The sequence below is a fragment of the Bubalus kerabau genome, chromosome 1 (genome assembly GCF_029407905.1).
Source record: "Bubalus kerabau isolate K-KA32 ecotype Philippines breed swamp buffalo chromosome 1, PCC_UOA_SB_1v2, whole genome shotgun sequence".
Classification (NCBI taxonomy): domain Eukaryota; kingdom Metazoa; phylum Chordata; class Mammalia; order Artiodactyla; family Bovidae; genus Bubalus; species Bubalus kerabau.
The window spans coordinates 122345414-122366559 of NC_073624.1; the positions used below are offsets into that span (position 1 = coordinate 122345414).

Here is a 21146-nt window from a genome sequence, read left to right on the forward strand (position 1 = left end):
CAAACGCTTCTCCAAGTAGGCCTGGGTCCTAGCTCGGATGAACAGGCAATGGCAGAGCTGAGGCCAGTAAGGCAACAGTCAGGTTTCACACACTCTGGCAGCCTGCTCCTCCAGGGACAGTAAGGCCTCTTTTTCTCTGCAGGAGATTCGCTTGCCTTACTTCCTGTGAACAGCGTTTCCCAGCCTCAGTGAAGCGGTTCCTGGAGATCTTTTCTCAGGGACAGTTTCCCCGGATGTGTGGCGGACCTCGGGGACCCAACTCACAGGGGAAGGCAAAACCACATGGACAGGTCTATGCTCTGTAGGAGAGGTTTAGTGAACCTAATCTCTCAGGAACATTCTTGGCTCCTATAGAGACAACTCTGTGTATGAAGCTACACTCCCAACATTGGGGCACAGGGAGCTTGATTCTCTCCGTGGGGTGCTGATGCTTTGTGGCAAAGCACCTGCTTGAGAATCCATCCTCTTAGGCTTCCCTCGCCTTGACAGAGGTCTCATTGCTGTAGCCCTTGGCAGTTTGCAAAGAAGAAGATCCTTACCCTTCATAAAGTAGGCCCTTGTCCTAGTTTGAATGGAAAGGCAATAGCTGAGCTGAGGCCAATAAGGAGCCAGTCCCGTCTGACACATTCCCGAAGCCTGCTCCTTCATGGAAAATAACTCTAGAACCTAGGAATATCTTTGCAAGGCTAGCAAAGGGCAATCAGGAACCAGCACCCTGCCTCTGGAATTACCGACTTCTGAGCAGATCTGGAGGTCTCCTTTAGGAGAAGCTAACCCATTCCTTCCAAATAGAGGCTTCAAAACACAGGCAGGTTGGCTGCCTTTTCGTTCCCGATGGAGGCGTGCTTTTCTCTCCTCTTACGAACCCCAGTTCCCAGACACTGGGAAAAGCGGATCTTGAAGATATTTTCTCAGGGGTTGTTTCCACGGAGCTGGGGGTGAGCCCGGAGACCCAAACGCACAGGAGAAGGCAAGACCGCATGGACAAGTCTTTGCTCTTTAGTATAGCTCTAGTGAACCTCACTCTGTCAGGAACTTTCTTGATTCCTACGGAGACACACCTGTGTGTGAAGCTGTGTGCCCAACATAGGGGCACAGAGAGCCTGATTCCCCCTGTGCAGCGCTGAGTCTGGGCGGCTAAGCAACAGCTGGGAATGCAGCCTCGGGCGCTTCCCTTCCCTCTGACAGAGCTCTCCTTCGGGCCTTAAGCCCTCTGCAAGGAGGCATGGATCATAGGTGCAAAGGGAAGGGAAGAGCGGAGCTGAGGCCAGTAAGGCGCCCGCCAGTCACGTCTCCCCCACTTCCGCAGTCTGTTCCTTCCCCTGCGCGAAAGCTGGAAGCTGGGAAGGGCTTGGCGAGGCTCGCTCAGGCAGAGCAGCCTCTCGACAGGGGCTCTGTCCTATCGCGCCTGGGCACAGATCTGCAGCTCCGCCGGTGTGAAGCTCATTCGGTCCTTTCCAATACAGGCTTGCAAGAACCCGCCGACGGCCTAACTCATCTCTCCCGCGTGCTGGGACTGGGCATCCAGGCCTGGGCACAAAGCACTGCCTGGAGCTCTTTGCTAAGGGGCTGGTTCCCCTACGCTGGGGCTGTGCTAGGGAGCCCAAATGCACAAGTCAAGGCTCCAAAACACATCCACACGTCTCTGCTCTGCAACAGAGCTCCAGGGAAGCCCAGTCTGGCAGGCGCTTTCTGGGCACAAACGGAGGAACACTCTGGCTGTGGAGCTCCCTCCCCAAGACTGGGGCACTAGGACCCTGATTCCCTCCGTTTAGCGCTGAGTCTGGGTTGCCTAGCAACAGCTTGGGAACGCAGCCTGGGGCACTTCCCTTCCCTCCGACAGAGCTCTCCTTGCGGTAGGCCTTGGTAGTTTGCATACAGTAGGGCAATAAGCCCTCTGCAAGTTGGCCTGGCTCCTAGGTCCAAAGGGCAGGCCAGAGCGGAGCTGAGGCTGTCAGGCTCCAGACACATTTCCCACACTCCTACATCCTGCTCCTACCCGGGCGTGAACGCTAGAAATTGGTAAGGTACCGGGAGCGTGGCAGGGGCGGGGCGAAACAGGGCGGCGCGGGTCGGGGTTCCAATCGGGAGGGGGTGGGGGGCGGTCCCAGTTGTGCTCTCGGGGGTCCCCACTGCGGCTGGAAAGGTACCGGGAGCGAGGCAGGGGCGGGGCGAAACCGGGCGGCGCGGGGCGGGTTTCCGGTCGGGAGGGGGTTGGAAGCGGTCCCAGTAGTGCTCTCGGAAGTGGCCACTGCGGCTGTAAACGCACCGGGAGCGCACCGGGGCGGGGTAAACTCCGGCTGCGCGGGTCGAGCTTACGATGGCTGTAGGTGGGGGTCGGTCCCAGTTGTGCTCCCGGGGGTCGCCACTGCGGCTGGGAACTCGCCGGGAGGGCGGCAGGGGCGGGGCGAACCCTGGCGCGAGGGGAGGGGGTCCGGTTGTGGCGGGGGTTGGCTCTTGGCGGGGATGGGGAGGGCTTCCCAGTTGTGCTCTCAGGGGTCTCCACTGAGGCTGGGAACACCCATTTCGTCCGCTCCTGGGTCCCCAAGGATCGCCATCCCATGGGTGCAGCGGAGGGCTGCGGACCACTGGTAAAGGCACTGGGACTGCGTGGAGCAGGGAACCACGTATTCCGCCGCCTGTTGGTACATTCTCGGAGCTCCCCAACCTGGCTGTCGCAGAAAGGCCTCGCCTTTGGGGTCAAGGCCTTTACCGCTCCACCCCTTGGCTGAAAAATCTCCGAGTCTGCGCGGGTTTCCCAAGCAGCCTAGTGTCCGCTAGAAGTCCAAGGGACAGAACCCTGAACTCTGGCCGGCTGGCCCAGCCCTGATTCTGGCACTTTGTAGGCCAGCGGGCCCTTGAGCACCTACTGGGATGGGAAAGCGAAGGGTCCACGGATTTCACCCTAGAAACTTAGTAGGGTGCATGGATTTCAAACCCTGGTGGCCGCCCAGGCAGCAAAGAAGGGGGAGGGTACCTTGCTGCCCTTTCATGTCAGAATCTGTGGCTGTCCTGCTGCGTGGGCCTTTTCATGGGGACCCTGTGGAGGAAAAGTTTGGTGTTTTGGAAATGAATAATTAGAACGTGTAAAAAGTTTAAATTATGTGGTGGTGTAATTAAAACAAAACCAAGCTCCAAGTGTTTTTCAAATGGAGGTCCTAATATTGAAGGCCTGTTTCCTTCCACTGTGGCATTTATCAAGAAGTGTGCGGGATATTTTTTTTTTTTTTAAGAAAAGTGTTCAAAGTGAGGGAAACAGGAAACCCAGAGGTGCCCCTGTAGTTTGGGGAAGGCCTAAGGAGGTCACTTGGAAATGCTGCTTGCTGTGGGGTGGGGCAGATTGGCTGTGCAGGCTTGTCCTTTGCATGCATGTTCTTGTGTGTGGAAACCCAGCTCGGAGCCATCTCCTGATGTGTAAGCATTTCGCAGACAAACCTTGAGCTAAGCAATGCATTTTTTCCTAAGGAAATGTTTGTCATAAGTGATATAAATATCCTATGTATTTCCGCTAGACTCTGGCTTCAGGTCGGTTCCCCCAAAAGGCTCAGAAGCAACTTGAACAAAACAGTATGTTTTCCTCCTAGCTTGTTCTCCTCATCTATGTTAAGGAAATGCTATATTTGCCTGGAATACTGCCTTTCTTCAAGATTCATGTCAATCAGTGTTTGGCCCCGGATGACTCACCAGCGGCCAATGTGACCTCAAGGCATGTCGTGGGGGAGGGGCCTGGAGCCATTCCCTGAGACAGTGCCTTTCTTTCCTTAGCTGACTGCTAGTGCCTGTAGAATATCTGGCTAGAGCCCAGCAGGGCGTACACCCCGCCTCAAGTCTAAGTCAGCAGCTTTCTCTATCTCTTTCATACTTTAATAACAGTTGATGGCACAAAAGCTCTGAGTGATCAAATCATATCGAATCTTCATTTCAGATTGAAGATGCATCCCATGGGATTGCCATCCTAAGTCTTTCCATCGCTATGGAATATCTGTCCATGTATTCAGGACAGTTTTCAGCCAGGGTGTATAACTTCCAGCGTGCCAGTCTTGTCATCGTCAGTACATCCATGGCAAAGTGTTGTATTCATGTTGACATGATTGAAAGGGAATTTTTTAAATTTCCTTTTCAGATTATTATCTGCTAATGTATACAGATAAAACTGTGTAATCATTCGTTTTTATCCGTTTGGACAGCTTGAGAGTTGTCTTTAATTTCTTTCCTTTCTTATACTTTAAGATTTTCCGGGCACATACATGTACTGCCTCACCCCTAATCTCAGTCATGTGTGCAAAGAACTTCTGTCCTTTTATTTGTTTATTTATTTGTTGCAACATTGAATTCGTTTGGACTATGCTGGGTCTCTGCTGCAAGATGGAAGTCGCTAGGACCTCTGGACTGCAGTCTGCCATCTCTTCCTGACCTCTTGTTGACCTCTGCAGAATCCTGGTTGGTGGGAGCTTGTTAGTTCCTTGTTCCTTTACCAGGACCTCCTGTGGTAAGTGGTTTCTCTTCTCTGTTGCCTGGTAAGGGTGGATGGTCATTGGTATCCCAAAGCTAGCTAGAAGTCAGTGATTTAGGCAGGCTTGCGCATAGATCTGGGAGAAGGCAATGGCACCCCACTCCAGTACTCTTGCGTGGAAAATCCCATGGACGGAGGAGCCTGGTAGGCTGCAGTCCATGGGGTCGCTAAGAGTCGGACACCACTGAGCGACTTCATGTTCACTTTTCACTTTCATGCATGGGAGGAGGAAATGGCCACCCACTCCAGTGTTCTTGCCTAGAGAACCCCAGGGACTGCGGGGCCTGGTGGGCTGCCGTCTACGGGGTCGCACAGAGTCGGACACGACTGAAACGACTTAGCAGCAGCGGCGGCGGCGGCAGCAGCAGCAGAAGCAGTGCATCGATATCAAAAGGGTTGCGAACAGTCAGGTAGGATCACATATGTCACCGTGAAACACTACTTCTCCACGTAGCCAAAGCTAACCAAAGATTTCTGTCCTAGGTCAACCTAGAAGAGATCACTTAAGAGGTAAAGAAACTGAAACTCCATTAGCAAAGGCAGTTCAACCTCTCAAGAAAACTTGTGCTAGGCACAGAACTCTTTCCTGGGGGTCCACTTTCCCTACAACCTCCTTATCCCATTCTGTACCCATTCCTTTGCTTCCCCCATCCTGAAACTGCCACCTGGAAGACAGAACTACTTCGTTTTCCTTCCTCAAGTGCCATTGCATTCCACATCCCTTCGTGTAATAACAAGTCATGCATTTCCCTTCAGCAACCAAGAACTGACTTTTATATTGGCATTCGATATAGCGCGCCACCCCCCACCAACAAGAACAGAACAGAACAAAACAAAACAATTGCTTTCTTACATTTAACATGTCAGGATGGTGCCAGACACTATTCATGGAGAGTCAAAAATCTCTTTTGTTTCTGTGTAAAAGGGAGGTCCTTTCAAGTCGTGAGTGTTTCAGAACTTTCATTTCTTTGGAAATGACCTAGCTATTCAATACACTGGCGTCACTCAGTTTAGCACAAGGATAGAAACTCGGGGAACCAAAACACCTGGAGAAACGTTTGTCAGCTCAGTTCAGTTCAGTTGCTCAGTCGTGTCTGCCTCTTTGGGACCCCGTGGCCTGCAGGACGCCAGGCTTCCGTGTCCGTCACCAACTCCAGGGGCTTGCTCAAACTCATGTCCATCGAGTCAGTGATGCCATCCAGCCATCTTATCCTCTGTCGTCCCCTTCTCCTCTGCCTTCAATCAAGACTATGAGAGGCAGATGTTTTAGAGTATAATTATTGTTAAGGGTTTGTCTAAAAGCTCATATCCCATTTACATTTTTTACTTTTGTTGTTGTCGTTTCCAGGTACTTTCTTGCTGACGAACGAGCTTGTGACAGATATAACAATAGAGCAATTTTTACCTCAAAAGAAACCTAGGCACTATGAACAGGTTGTGCTTAATGCTGTTGACTCTTAGACATGTCTAGAGTGGAGGAGCAAAACCAAAAACACTAGCTATTTCATATTGACTAGTTCCCAGCTCACGGGACTCTGACTTCCATTTAGGTCAATGTTTTCTTGTATTCCCAGGAGTTTGATTTGGAAGGGCTGCCTTGTCTTGAGACCATTGAAATCAGAACTCAGAACTTGAGCAATCTTATCAAAAACCACAAGGCTCACACTGACACATACCTAAATCCAGAGAGACAGACAAGACATCTTCCAGTTTTCCGCCTGAGATTTAAAATATTTCTTCGAGCCGGTCTTCTGGGGAGTGGGGAGGGGGGTGGGGCTGGCAGCGAGGCAGGCTTGGGTAACAAGCTAATTGTTGGTCATTGCATATGCAAAGAACCAGGTTTCCGGGTTCCAAGGAAAAAAGTTTCCTTGGTAACCAACTTTGTCTGGTTCTATAGAATATCATGGCCCTCCTAGGTCAGGCCATCTTGCCTTTCTGTAGTCCTCGTTCGATCCTTAAATCATAGACAGCTTGGATTGTCTCTGTGGGGTGGATGTATTGTCCTCCTGTTTGACCTGGCGGCAGTAGCGAGGTCCGAGAGCCTCTGCTGGAACCGGGCCTGGGGGCGTGGGGGCGTGGGGGCGGGGCTCACCGGGAGCCCCCGGTGAAGGTGGGCAGCGCGCCAGGGGCGGGGCGAACCCGGGCGGCGCGGGTCGGGAATCGGGTCGTGGCGGGGGTGGGGGGCGGTCCCAGTTGTGCTCTCGGGGGTCCCCACTGCGGCTGGGAAAGCACCGGGAGCGCGGGGCGGGGGTCGGCTCCTGGCGGGGGTGGGGGAGGCCTTCCCAGTTGTGCTCTCGGAGGTGGCCACTGCGGCTGGAAATGCGCCGGGAGCGCGCCCGGGGCAGGGTAAACCCGGGCTGCGAGGGTCGAGATTACGATGGCTGTGGGTGGGGGATCGGTCCCAGTTGTGCTCCCGGGGGTGGCCACTGCTGCTGGGAACCCGCCGGAAGCGCGGCAGGGGCGGGGAGAACCCTGGCGGCGCGGGGAGAGGGGTGGGGTCCGGTCGCGGCGGGGGTCGGCTCCTGGCGGGGGTGGGGGAGGGCTTCCCACTTGTGCTCTCGGGGTCGCCATTGCGGCTGGGCACGCCCATTTCGTGCGCTCCTGGGTCCCCAAGGATCGGCATCCAGTGGGCGCAGCGGACGGGTGCGGACCACAGGTCAGGGCACTGGGACTGCGTGGAGCAGGGAACCACGTATTCCGCCCTCTGTTGGCACATTCTCGGAGCTCCCCCACCTGGCGGTCGCAGAAAGGCCTCGCCTTTGGGGTCAAGGCCTTTACCGCTCCACCCCTCTGCTGAAAAATCTCCGAGTCTGCGCGGTTTTCCCAAGCAGCCTAGTGTCCGCTGGAAGTCCAAGGGACAGAACCCTGAACTCTGGCCGGCTGGCCCAGCCCTGCTTCTGGCACTTTGTAGGCCAGCGGGCCCTGGAGCACCTGCTGGGATGGGAAAGGGAAGGGTCCACGAATTGCACCCTAGAAACTTAGTAGGGTGCATGGATTTCAAACCCTGGTGGCCGCCCAGGCAGCAAAGAAGGGGGGAGGGCACCTGGCTGCCCTTTCATGGCAGAATCTGTGGCTGTCCTGCTGCGTGGGCCTTTTCATGGGGACCTTGTGCAATAAAAGTTTGGTGTTTTGGAACTGAATAACTAGAACGTGTAAAAAGTTTAAATTATGTGGTGGTGTAATTCAACACAAAACCAAACCAAACCAAGCTCCAAGTGTTTGTCACAGGGAGGTTTAAATATTGAAGGCCTGTTTTCCTTCCACTCTGGCATTCTATCAAGAAGTGTGCGGGATTTTTTTTTTTTTTTAAAGAAAAGTGTTCGAAGTGAGGGAAACAGGAAACCCAGAGGTGACCCTGTAGTTTGGGGAAAGCCTTAGGAGGTCACTTGGAAATGCTGCTGGCTGTGGGGGAGGGGGGCAGATGGGCTGTGCAGGCTTGTCCTTTGCATGCATGTTCTTGTGTGTGGAAACCCAACTCGGAGCCATCTCCTGATGTGTAAGCATTTCTCAGACAAACCTTGAGCTAAGCAATGCATTTTTTCCTAAGGAAATGTTTGTCTTAAGCGATGTAAATATCCTATGGATTTCCACTCGATTCTGGCTTCAGGTAGGTTCCCCCAGTAGGCTCAGAAGCGACTTTGAACAAAACAGTATGTTTTCCTCGTACCTTGTTCTCCTCATCTATGTTAAGGAAATGCTATATTTGCCTGGAATACTGCCTTTCTTCAAGATTCATGTCAATCAGTGTTTGGCCCCGGATGACTCACCTGCTGCCAATGTGACCTCAAGGCATGTCGTGGGGGAGGGGCCTGGGGCCATTCCCTGAGACAGTGCCTTTCTTTCCTTAGCTGACTGCTAGTGCCTGTAGAATATCTGGCTAGAGCCCAGCAGGGCGTACACCCCGCCTCAAGTCTAAGTCAGCAGCTTTCTCTATCTCTTTCATACTTTAATAACAGTTGATGGCACAAAAGCTCTGAGTGATCAAATCATATCGAATCTTCATTTCAGATTGAAGATGCATCCCATGGGATTGCCATCCTAAGTCTTTCCATCGCTATGGAATATCTGTCCATGTATTCAGGACAGTTTTCAGCCAGGGTGTATAACTTCCAGCGTGCCAGTCTTGTCATCGTCAGTACATCCATGGCAAAGTGTTGTATTCATGTTGACATGATTGAAAGGGAATTTTTTAAATTTCCTTTTCAGATTATTATCTGCTAATGTATACAGATAAAACTGTGTAATCATTCGTTTTTATCCGTTTGGACAGCTTGAGAGTTGTCTTTAATTTCTTTCCTTTCTTATACTTTAAGATTTTCCGGGCACATACATGTACTGCCTCACCCCTAATCTCAGTCATGTGTGCAAAGAACTTCTGTCCTTTTATTTGTTTATTTATTTGTTGCAACATTGAATTCGTTTGGACTATGCTGGGTCTCTGCTGCAAGATGGAAGTCGCTAGGACCTCTGGACTGCAGTCTGCCATCTCTTCCTGACCTCTTGTTGACCTCTGCAGAATCCTGGTTGGTGGGAGCTTGTTAGTTCCTTGTTCCTTTACCAGGACCTCCTGTGGTAAGTGGTTTCTCTTCTCTGTTGCCTGGTAAGGGTGGATGGTCATTGGTATCCCAAAGCTAGCTAGAAGTCAGTGATTTAGGCAGGCTTGCGCATAGATCTGGGAGAAGGCAATGGCACCCCACTCCAGTACTCTTGCGTGGAAAATCCCATGGACGGAGGAGCCTGGTAGGCTGCAGTCCATGGGGTCGCTAAGAGTCGGACACCACTGAGCGACTTCACGTTCACTTTTCACTTTCATGCATGGGAGGAGGAAATGGCCACCCACTCCAGTGTTCTTGCCTAGAGAACCCCAGGGACTGCGGGGCCTGGTGGGCTGCCGTCTACGGGGTCGCACAGAGTCGGACACGACTGAAACGACTTAGCAGCAGCGGCGGCGGCGGCAGCAGCAGAAGCAGTGCATCGATATCAAAAGGGTTGCGAACAGTCAGGTAGGATCACATATGTCACCGTGAAACACTACTTCTCCACGTAGCCAAAGCTAACCAAAGATTTCTGTCCTAGGTCAACCTAGAAGAGATCACTTAAGAGGTAAAGAAACTGAAACTCCATTAGCAAAGGCAGTTCAACCTCTCAAGAAAACTTGTGCTAGGCACAGAACTCTTTCCTGGGGGTCCACTTTCCCTACAACCTCCTTATCCCATTCTGTACCCATTCCTTTGCTTCCCCCATCCTGAAACTGCCACCTGGAAGACAGAACTACTTCGTTTTCCTTCCTCAAGTGCCATTGCATTCCACATCCCTTCGTGTAATAACAAGTCATGCATTTCCCTTCAGCAACCAAGAACTGACTTTTATATTGGCATTCGATATAGCGCGCCACCCCCCACCAACAAGAACAGAACAGAACAAAACAAAACAATTGCTTTCTTACATTTAACATGTCAGGATGGTGCCAGACACTATTCATGGAGAGTCAAAAATCTCTTTTGTTTCTGTGTAAAAGGGAGGTCCTTTCAAGTCGTGAGTGTTTCAGAACTTTCATTTCTTTGGAAATGACCTAGCTATTCAATACACTGGCGTCACTCAGTTTAGCACAAGGATAGAAACTCGGGGAACCAAAACACCTGGAGAAACGTTTGTCAGTTCAGTTCATTTCAGTTGCTCAGTCGTGTCTGCCTCTTTGGGACCCCGTGGCCTGCAGGACGCCAGGCTTCCGTGTCCGTCACCAACTCCAGGGGCTTGCTCAAACTCATGTCCATCGAGTCAGTGATGCCATCCAGCCATCTGATCCTCTGTCGTCCCCTTCTCCTCTGCCTTCAATCAAGACTATGAGAGGCAGATGTTTTAGAGTATAATTATTGTTAAGGGTTTGTCTAAAAGCTCATATCCCATTTACATTTTTTACTTTTGTTGTTGTCGTTTCCAGGTACTTTCTTGCTGACGAACGAGCTTGTGACAGATATAACAATAGAGCAATTTTTACCTCAAAAGAAACCTAGGCACTATGAACAGGTTGTGCTTAATGCTGTTGACTCTTAGACATGTCTAGAGTGGAGGAGCAAAACCAAAAACACTAGCTATTTCATATTGACTAGTTCCCAGCTCACGGGACTCTGACTTCCATTTAGGTCAATGTTTTCTTGTATTCCCAGGAGTTTGATTTGGAAGGGCTGCCTTGTCTTGAGACCATTGAAATCAGAACTCAGAACTTGAGCAATCTTATCAAAAACCACAAGGCTCACACTGACACATACCTAAATCCAGAGAGACAGACAAGACATCTTCCAGTTTTCCGCCTGAGATTTAAAATATTTCTTCGAGCCGGTCTTCTGGGGAGTGGGGAGGGGGGTGGGGCTGGCAGCGAGGCAGGCTTGGGTAACAAGCTAATTGTTGGTCATTGCATATGCAAAGAACCAGGTTTCCGGGTTCCAAGGAAAAAAGTTTCCTTGGTAACCAACTTTGTCTGGTTCTATAGAATATCATGGCCCTCCTAGGTCAGGCCATCTTGCCTTTCTGTAGTCCTCGTTCGATCCCTAAATCATAGACAGCTTGGATTGTCTCTGTGGGGTGGATGTATTGTCCTCGTGTTTGACCTGGCGGCAGTAGTGAGGTCCGAGAGCCTCTGCTGGAACCGGGCGTGGGGGCGGGGCTCACCGGGAGCCCCCGGTGAAGGTGGGCAGCGCGCCAGGGGCGGGGCGAACCCGGGCGGCGCGGGTCGGGAATCGGGTCGTGGCGGGGGTGGGGGGCGGTCCCAGTTGTGCTCTCGGGGGTCCCCACTGCGGCTGGGAAAGCACCGGGAGCGCGGGGCGGGGGTCGGCTCCTGGCGGGGGTGGGGGAGGCCTTCCCAGTTGTGCTCTCGGAGGTGGCCACTGCGGCTGGAAACGCGCCGGGAGCGCGCCCGGGGCGGGGTAAACCCGGGCTGCGCGGGTCGAGATTCCGATGGCTGTGGGTGGGGGATCGGTCCCAGTTGTGCTCCCGGGGGTGGCCACTGCTGCTGGGAACCCGCCGGAAGCGCGGCAGGGGCGGGGAGAACCCTGGCGGCGCGGGGAGAGGGGTGGGGTCCGGTCGCGGCGGGGGTCGGCTCCTGGCGGGGGTGGGGGAGGGCTTCCCACTTGTGCTCTCGGGGTCGCCATTGCGGCTGGGCACGCCCATTTCGTGTGCTCCTGGGTCCCCAAGGATCGGCATCCAGTGGGCGCAGCGGACGGGTGCGGACCACAGGTCAGGGCACTGGGACTGCGTGGAGCAGGGAACCACGTATTCCGCCCTCTGTTGGCACATTCTCGGAGCTCCCCCACCTGGCGGTCGCAGAAAGGCCTCGCCTTTGGGGTCAAGGCCTTTACCGCTCCACCCCTCTGCTGAAAAATCTCCGAGTCTGCGCGGTTTTCCCAAGCAGCCTAGTGTCTGCTGGAAGTCCAAGGGACAGAACCCTGAACTCTGGCCGGCTGGCCCAGCCCTTCTTCTGGCGCTTTGTAGGCCAGCGGGCCCTGGATCACCTGCTGGGATGGGAAAGGCAAGGGTCCATGAATTGCACCCTAGAAACTTAGTAGGGTGCATGGATTTCAAACCCTGGTGGCCGCCCATGCAGCAAAGAAGGGGGGAGGGCACCTGGCTGCCCTTTCATGGCAGAATCTGTGGCTGTCCTGCTGCGTGGGCCTTTTCATGGGGACCTTGTGCAATAAAAGTTTGGTGTTTCGGAACTGAATAACTAGAACGTGTAAAAAGTTTAAATTATGTGGTGGTGTAATTCAACAGAAAACCAAACCAAACCAAGCTCCAAGTGTTTGGCACAGGGAGGTTTAAATATTGAAGGCCTGTTTTCCTTCCACTCTGGCATTCTATCAAGCAGTGGGCGGGATTTTTTTTGTTTTTTTTTTTAAAGAAAAGTGTTCGAAGTGAGGGAAACAGGAAACCCAGAGGTGACCCTGTAGTTTGGGGAAAGCCTTAGGAGGTCACTTGGAAATGCTGCTGGCTGTGGGGGAGGGGGGCAGATGGGCTGTGCAGGCTTGTCCTTTGCATGCATGTTCTTGTGTGTGGAAACCCAACTCGGAGCCATCTCCTGATGTGTAAGCATTTCTCAGACAAACCTTGAGCTAAGCAATGCATTTTTTCCTAAGGAAATGTTTGTCTTAAGCGATGTAAATATCCTATGGATTTCCACTCGATTCTGGCTTCAGGTCGGTTCCCCCAAAAGGCTCAGAAGCGACTTGAACAATACAGTATGTTTTCCTCGTACCTTGTTCTCCTCATCTATGTTAAGGAAATGCTATATTTGCCTGGAATACTGCCTTTCTTCAAGATTCATGTCGATCAGTTTTTGGCCCCGGATGACTCACCTGCTGCCAATGTGACCTCAAGGCATGTCGTGGGGGAGGGGCCTGGTGCCATTCCCTGAGACAGTGCCTTTCTTTCCTTAGCTGACTGCTAGTGCCTGTAGAATATCTGGCTAGAGCCCAGCAGGGCGTACACACCGCCTCAAGTCTAAGTCAGCAGCTTTCTCTATCTCTTTCATACTTTAATAACAGTTGATGGCACAAAAGCTCTGAGCGATCAAATCATATCGAATCTTCATTTCAGATTGAAGATGCATCCCATGGGATTGCCATCCTAAGTCTTTCCATCGCTATGGAATATCTGTCCATGTGTTCAGGACAGTTTTCAGCCAGGGTGTATAACTTCCAGCGTGCCAGTCTTGTCATCGTCAGTACATCCATGGCAAAGTGTTGTATTCATGTTGACATGATTGAAAGGGAATTTTTAAAATTTCCTTTTCAGATTATTATCTGCTAATGTATACAGATAAAACTGTGTAATCATTCGTTTTTATCCGTTTGGACAGCTTGAGAGTTGTCTTTAATTTCTTTCCTTTCTTATACTTTAAGATTTTCCGGGCACATACATGTACTGCCTCACCCCTAATCTCAGTCATGTGTGCAAAGAACTTCTGTCCTTTTATTTGTTTATTTATTTGTTGCAACATTGAATTCGTTTGGACTATGCTGGGTCTCTGCTGCAAGATGGAAGTCGCTAGGACCTCTGGACTGCAGTCTGCCATCTCTTCCTGACCTCTTGTTGACCTCTGCAGAATCCTGGTTGGTGGGAGCTTGTTAGTTCCTTGTTCCTTTACCAGGACCTCCTGTGGTAAGTGGTTCCTCTTCTCTGTTGCCTGGTAAGGGTGGTCATTGGCATCCCAAAGCTAGGTAGAAGTCAGTGATTTAGGCAGGCTTGCGCATAGATCTGGGAGAAGGCAATGGCACCCCACTCCAGTACTCTTGCGTGGAAAATCCCATGGACGGAGGAGCCTGGTAGGCTGCAGTCCATGGGGTCGCTAAGAGTCGGACACCACTGAGCGACTTCACGTTCACTTTTCACTTTCATGCATGGGAGGAGGAAATGGCCACCCACTCCAGTGTTCTTGCCTAGAGAACCCCAGGGACTGCGGGGCCTGGTGGGCTGCCGTCTACGGGGTCGCACAGAGTCGGACACGACTGAAACGACTTAGCAGCAGCGGCGGAGGCGGCGGCAGCAGCAGCAGAAGCAGTGCATCGATATTAAAAGGGTTGCGAACAGTCAGGTAGGATCACATATGTCACCGTGAAACACTACTTCTCCACGTAGCCAAAGCTAACCAAAGATTTCTGTCCTAGGTCAACCTAGAAGAGATCACTTAAGAGGTAAAGAAACTGAAACTCCATTAGCAAAGGCAGTTCAACCTCTCAAGAAAACTTGTGCTAGGCACAGAACTCTTTCCTGGGGGTCCACTTTCCCTACAACCTCCTTATCCCATTCTGTACCATTCCTTTGCTTCCCCCATCCTGAAACTGCCACCTGGAAGACAGAACTACTTCGTTTTCCTTCCTCAAGTGCCATTGCATTCCACATACCTTCGTGTAATAATAAGTCATACATTTCCCTTCAGCAACCAAGAACTGACTTTTATATTGGCATTCGCTATAGCGCGCCCCCCCTTCCCCCCCACCCCCAAGAACAGAACAGAACAAAACAAAACAATTGCTTTCTTACATTTAACATGTCAGGATGGTGCCAGACACTATTCGTGGAGAGTCAAAAATCTCTTTTTTTTCTGTGTAAAAGGGAGGTCCTTTCAAATCGTGAATGTTTCAGAACTTTCGTTTATTTGGACATGACCTAGCTATTGAATACACTGTCGTTACTTAGTTTAGCACAAGGATCGGAACTCGGGGACCCAAAACACCTGGAGAAACGTTTGTCAGATCAGTTCAGTTCAGTTGCTCAGTCGTGTCTGCCTCTTTGGGACCCCGTGGCCTGCAGGACGCCAGGCTTCCGTGTCCGTCACCAACTCCACAGGCTTGCTCAAACTCATGTCCATCGAGTCAGTGATGCCATCTAACCATCTGATCCTCTGTCGTCCCCTTCTCCTCTGCCTTCAATCAAGACTATGAGAGGCAGATATTTTAGAGTATAATTATTGTTAAGGGTTTGTCTAAAAGCTCATATCACATTTACATTTTTTACTTCTGTTGTTGTCGTTTCCAGGTACTTTCTTGCTGAAGAGCTTGTGACAGGTATAACAATAGAGCAATTTTTACCTCAAAAGAAACCTAGGCACTATGAACAGGTTGTGCTTAATGTTGTTGACTCTTAGACATGTCTAGAGTGGAGGAGCAAAACCAAAAATACTAGATATTTCGTATTGACTAGTTCCCAGCTCACAGGACTCTGACTTCCATTTAGGTCAATGTTTTCTTGGATTCCCAGGAGTTTGATTTGGAAGGGCTGCCTTGTCTTGAGACCATTGAAATCAGAACTCAGAACTTGAGCAATCTTATCAAAAACCACAAGGCTCACACTGACACATACCTAAATCCAGAGAGACAGACAAGACATCTTCCAGTTTTCCGCCTGAGATTTAAAATATTTCTTTGAGCTGGTCTTCTGGGGAGTGGGAGTGGGGGGTGGGGTGTGGGTGGCAGCCAGGCAGGCTTTGGTAACAAGCTAATTGTTGGTCATTGCATATGCAAAGAACCAGCTTTCTGGGTTCCAAGGGAAAAAATGTTTCCTTGGTAACCAACTTTGTCTGGTTTTATAGAATGTCATGGCCCTCCTAAGTCAGGTCATCTTGCCTTTCTGTAGTCCTCGTTTTCTCTCTAAATCATAGACAGCTTGGATTGTCTCTGTGGGGTGGATGTATTGTCCTCGTGTTTGACCTGGCGGCAGTAGCGAAGTCCGAGGGCCTCTCCTGGCACCGGGCGTGGGGGCGGGGCTCACCGGGAGCCCCTGGTGAAGGTGGGCAGTGCGCCAGGGGCGGGGCGAACCCGGGCGGCGCGGGTCGGGGATCGGGTCGTGGCGGGGGTGGGGGGCGGTCCCAGTTGTGCTCTGGGGGGTCCCCACTGCGGCTGGGAAGGAACCGGGAGCGTGGCAGGGGCGGGGCGAACCTGGATGGCGCGGGGCGGTGGTCGGCTCCTGGCGGGGGTGGGGGAGGGCTTCCCAGTTGTGCTCTCGGAGCTGGCCACTGCGGCTGGAAACGCGCCGGGAGCGCACCCGGGGCGGGGTAAACCCGGCCTGTGCGTGTCGAGATTCCGATCGCTGTAGGTTGGGGGTCGGTCTCAATTGTGCTCCCTGGGGTCGCCACTGCGGCTGGGAACCCGCCGGGAGTGGGGCAGGGGCGGGGCGAACCCTGGCGGCATGGAGCGGGGGTCCGGTCTCGGCTGGGGTCGGCTCCTGGCGGGGTGGGGGAGGGCTTCCCAGTTGTGCTCTCTGAGGTGGCCATTGCGGCTGGGGACGCCCATTTCGTGAGCTCCTAGGTCCCCAAGGATCTGCACCCAGTGGGCACAGCGGAGGGGTGCGGACCACAGGTCAGGGCACTGGGACTGCGTGGAGCAGGGAACCACGTATTCCGCCCTCTGTTGGCTCATTCTCGGAGCTCCCCAACCTAGCCTTTGGGGTCAAGGCCTTTACCGCTCCACCCGTCTGCTGAAAAATCTCCGAGTCTGCACGGTTTTCCCAAGCAGCCTATTGTCTGCTGCAAGTCCAAGGGACAGAACCATGAACCCTGGCCGGCTGGCCCAGCCCTGCTTCTGGCACTTTGTAGGCCAGCAAGCCCTGGAGCACCTGCTGAGATGGGAAAGGGAAGGGTCCGCGAATTGCACCCTAGAAACTTAGTAGGGTGCATGGATTTCAAACCCTGGTGGCCGCCCAGGCAGCAAAGAAGGGGGGAGGACACTTTGCTGCCCTTTCATGGCAGAATCTGTGGCTGTCCTGCTGCGTGGGTCTTTTCATAGGGACGTTGTGCAATAAAAATTTGGTGTTTTGGAACTGAATAATTAGAATGTGTAAACAGTTTAAATTATGTGGTGGTGTAATTCAAAACAAAACAAAACAAAAGCAAGCTCCAAGTGTTTGCACAGGGAGGTTTAAATATTGAAGGCCTGTTTTCCTTCCACTGTGGCATTCTATCAAGAAGTGTGAGAGTTTTGTTTTGTTTTATTTTTTTAAGAAATGTGTTCGAAGTGAGGCAAACAGGAAACCCAGAAGTGCCCATGTAGTTTGGGGAAGGCCTTAGGAGGTCACTTGGAAATGCTGCTGGCTGTGGGGGAGGGGGGCAGATGGGCTGTGCAGGCTTGTCCTTTACATGTATGTTCTTGTGTGTGGAAACCCAGCTTGGAGTCCTCTTCTGATGTGTAAGAATTTCGCAGACAAACCTTGAGCTAAGCAATGCATTTTTTCCTAAGGAAATGTTTGTCTCAAGCGATGTAAATATCCTATGTTTTGTGCTAGACTCTGGCTTCAGGTCGGTTCCCCCAAAAGGCTCAGAAGCGACTTGAACAATACAGTATGTTTTCCTCCTACCTTGTTCTCCTCATCTATGTTAAGGAAATGATATAGTTGCCTGGAATACTGCCTTTCTTCAAGATTCATGTCGATCAGTTTTTGTCCCCGGATGACTCACCTGCTGCCAATGTGACCTCAAGGCATGTCGTGGGGGAGGGGGCCTGGTGCCATTCCCTGAGACAGTGCCTTTCTTTCCTTAGCTGACTGCTAGTGCCTGTAGAATATCTGGCTAGAGCCCAGCAGGGCGTACACCCCGCCTCAAGTCTAAGTCAGCAGCTTTCTCTATCTCTTTTATACTTTAATAACAATTGATGAGACAAAAGCTCTGAGCGATCAAATCATATCGAATCTTCATTTCAGATTGAAGATTCATTCCATGGTGTTGCCATCTTGTCTTTCCATCATTATCGAATATCTGTCCATGTATTCAGGATATTTTTCAGCCAGGGTGTATAATTTCCAGTGTGCCAGTCTTGTCATCCTCGTTACATCCATGGCAATGTATTTTATTCATGTTGACATTATTGAAAGAGATTTTTTTTTTAATTCCTTTACAGAGCTTTATCGGCTAATGTATACAGATAAAACTCTGTAATCATTCATTTTTATCAGTTTGGACAGCTTGATAGTTGTCTTTAATTTCTTTACTTTCTCATACTTTAAGATTTTCCCGGCACATACATGTACTGCCTCACCCCTAACCTCAGTCATGTGTTCAAAGAACTTCTGTCCTTTTATTTATTTATTTTTGTAACATTGAAATAATTTTAACTATGCTGTGTTTTGTTGCTAGATGGAAGTTGCTAGACCTCTGGTCAGCAGTCTCTCCCATCTCTTGCTGACCTCTTGCTGACCTGTGCAGAATCCTGGTTGGTGGGAGCTTGTTAGTTCCTTGTTCCTTACCAGGACCTCCGGTGGTAAGATGACTCCTGCAGGTGTTTTCTATTTTGCCTGGAAGGTTGGGTGGTCACTGGTTCAGTTAACAGAGTGTCTTTTGGTTCTCTGGAATAAGGTCCTTCACACAGTCAATGTATAAAATTGTAAAAGTCAATATTTGAAATAATGTATATTCCTATTTGGTAATTTGGCTTTTTTGTTGTGTGTTAGAACTCATCACCAGACCAAAAGTCATGGAGAGCTTTTGTTGTTTTCTCAAACTGTATAGTTTTTTAAATGGAATTCCGGTGTTAGTTGCAAAGTTTGTGCTTCTGTTCATTTCATTTTTTTTAATAAATAGTTATTTATTTCTAGTTGATTGATCACTGCTTTACAATATCGGTTTGATTTGTCATACATCCACGCGAACGAACCATAGACGTACTTGTGTCCCCTCGCTCTGGAAACTCCCTCCCACATCCCATCCATCCCCACCTCTCTAGGTTATTACAGAGCCCCAGTTTGAGTTCCCTGAGTCCTAACAGCAAATCCCACTGGTTGTCTACTTAGAAATGTTGGTGTACATGCATCCATGTTGCTCTCTCCATTCCCCACCCTGGTCCGTAAGTCTGTCCTCTATGTCTGCATCTCCGGTGCTGCTATGTGAACAGATTCGTCAGACCCATCCTTCTCGATTCCATGTTTTCCTCTTTCTGACTGACTTGCCTGTTTAATACGCTCTCGGTTCATCCCCTTCCTTAGAGCGGACTCAAATATGTTCCTTTTTATGGCTGCATTCCATCCAGGCTCTGACTGTTCCTTAGCCGTGTTTTGAGGAGGGTCATGGAGCCATTGTGCTCCATTTCAGTTTGGGCTTCCAGTCTGAGTGCTCACAGCAGAGCTGCTTGTGAGTGAGCCCTCTGAGGCCTGTGAGCATGGGGCTGCCCGCTCTTCCCTGGTGGGAGCTCTGTCTCCTCAGGACCCTCAGGACTCGGGCTCCGGGGTTATGGGGCTGCATCCCAGCTGAGAGGAGAGGGGTTGCCTCAGTGCCCGCCAGCAGGGAGACGCTGAAAGAGGGGAAAATGAGGACGAAGTAGATGTTTCCTGTGTCCAGCTGAGTGCTGACCGGAGGTCCATCTCAGAGCACTCGGGGGGTGGGGGGGGTGGGGGGAGCTCCATGTACAAATGGCAGGTTTTCAGTTCGATTTCTGTTCGATGGCCTAGAGGATAACCTTCGCAGATGTTCTTCTGAGTAGTTGGCCAGTTTTCCTGTCCCTGTTTCTTCAGAAGAGTGTCCTTTCCTCTTGGCTCATTCCTGGTTTGATTTTCATGAACTGACCATGTCCATGTGGGTTCACTCCTGGGCTCTCTCTTCTTTCCTGGGGTCCCTGTGTCTGTGTTCCTGCCAGTTCCTCACTGTGGTGGTTACTACAGGGCCGTGCTGTAGTTTGAAGTCGGAGAGGAAGATATCTCCAGCAGTGATCTTCTTTCTCAGAGTCTTCTTGGCCCTTTAAGGTCCTGTTCAATATTAGCAGCCTACTAGTAGGAGTATTTCTGTTTCTGTGAAAAGGCCATTGAATATCATTTTGTGATGGCAGTCAGTGTATTTGTTGATGGCTTTGTTTGAAATGGGCATTTGAATTCCTCTTGTTCCAGTGTTTGAGCGTGGTGTCGTTTTCTGTTTATTTGTGTTTTCTTTGGTTTCTTTATCAGTGCTTTCTAGTTTTCTGACTACTGGTCTTTTATGTCCTTGATTAAGTTTGTTGCTAGATGTTTTATTCTTTTGGGTGCAATTATAAGTGAGATTTTCTTAATGTTTGTTTCTGTTTGTTATTAGTTTATAGAAATGCAAGTGATTTTTATGTATTGATTGGGATTGTAAGTTGTAGTAGTTTATATGATTGTAAATTGATCGAAAATTATTCAACTTTACTGAATGTAGTCTAACAACTTTTTGTGAAGTTATGGGGAACATTTTATTTGCAAAATCTGTTTGTTCTGCAGACCCAAGGCACAGTGGTTACTAATAGACTTCCCACAGTACTTCTTCATTCCATGTGGACTCCTACAAGGACAGTGGAGCATCACAGCTTCCCTTGAACTTCGCCTGGGTAAGTCTGAACTCTATAGAAAATTTTCTGCCTGTCTAATTCGATTTTCTTTTATGGTATCGACTTGTTTGTTTTGAAACATAATTTCCTTTCTGGGTAAAATGTACAGAAAACTCCTAGCAAAGGGAAAAAGTGCTCGCATTTGCCACATCATCTAAATCACTCTATGTGTTTTATTCAAAGTGGGTGCATTCTCCTGCAGAACCTCCACATAATCTCCAAAATCAGGACATCATTTGGTTTCTGCACTATAATGTAATCCACAGCCCCACTTCCCTTTCAGCAATTGTTCAATTGTATGAATATATCTTTTCTTCCCACCCCCCCCCCTTTTTTTTAGGAATGCTATGGAGATGTACGTTGATTTGGACAAACTTGATGGACTTAGAGCAGACGGTGAATATGGGATCTGTGTGGCCTTTTCGGATATTTTTCGCTAAAGATGGTTTTAATGTTTATTCATGTTATAAAATGTGTGAATCCTGCATTCTTTTTTTTTCTCCATAGTAATTAAAAATAAATAACATGCCATTTACCATTTAGCTATTTGTAAGCATACAGTGTTGTAGTATGAACTCCCTTTCCTTGTTTTGCACACCGGTTTATTATGTGTACCTCGTGCGTGCTTTGAAGAAACTCAGGAAACTGAGTCAGTGACTGAAATGGCCCAAGATATCACGTTAGATACCATCTTCATCTAAAACCAAACCAGGGGCTTCCTGGTGGTCCAGTAGCTAAGACTGGACACTCCCAAAGAAGGTGACCCAGGTTCAACCCCTTTTCCGAGAACTAGATCTCCCATGCCACAACGCAGAGTTGCA

At 50.2% G+C, this 21146-nt stretch overlaps 1 long non-coding RNA gene across 6 annotated transcripts in view; it reads left to right on the forward strand.

Moving 5' to 3' along the window:
• Positions 1–20867, forward strand: part of LOC129657439 (uncharacterized) — a 94579-nt gene extending 73712 nt beyond the window's left edge. Inside the window, exons 1-4 of one of the 6 annotated variants that reach the window (XR_008716723.1) lie at positions 1683–2022; positions 18132–18255; positions 20219–20325; positions 20666–20867. This is a non-coding gene — a long non-coding RNA (uncharacterized LOC129657439). Of the gene's footprint in view, positions 1–1682; positions 2023–2224; positions 2327–6879; positions 6897–9472; positions 9517–13413; positions 13667–18131; positions 18256–20218; positions 20326–20665 lie in introns of those variants that run through there. The other 5 variants (XR_008716725.1, XR_008716726.1, XR_008716730.1 and 2 more) reach the window with 5 other exon arrangements.
• Positions 20868–21146: the final 279 nt, after the last annotated feature.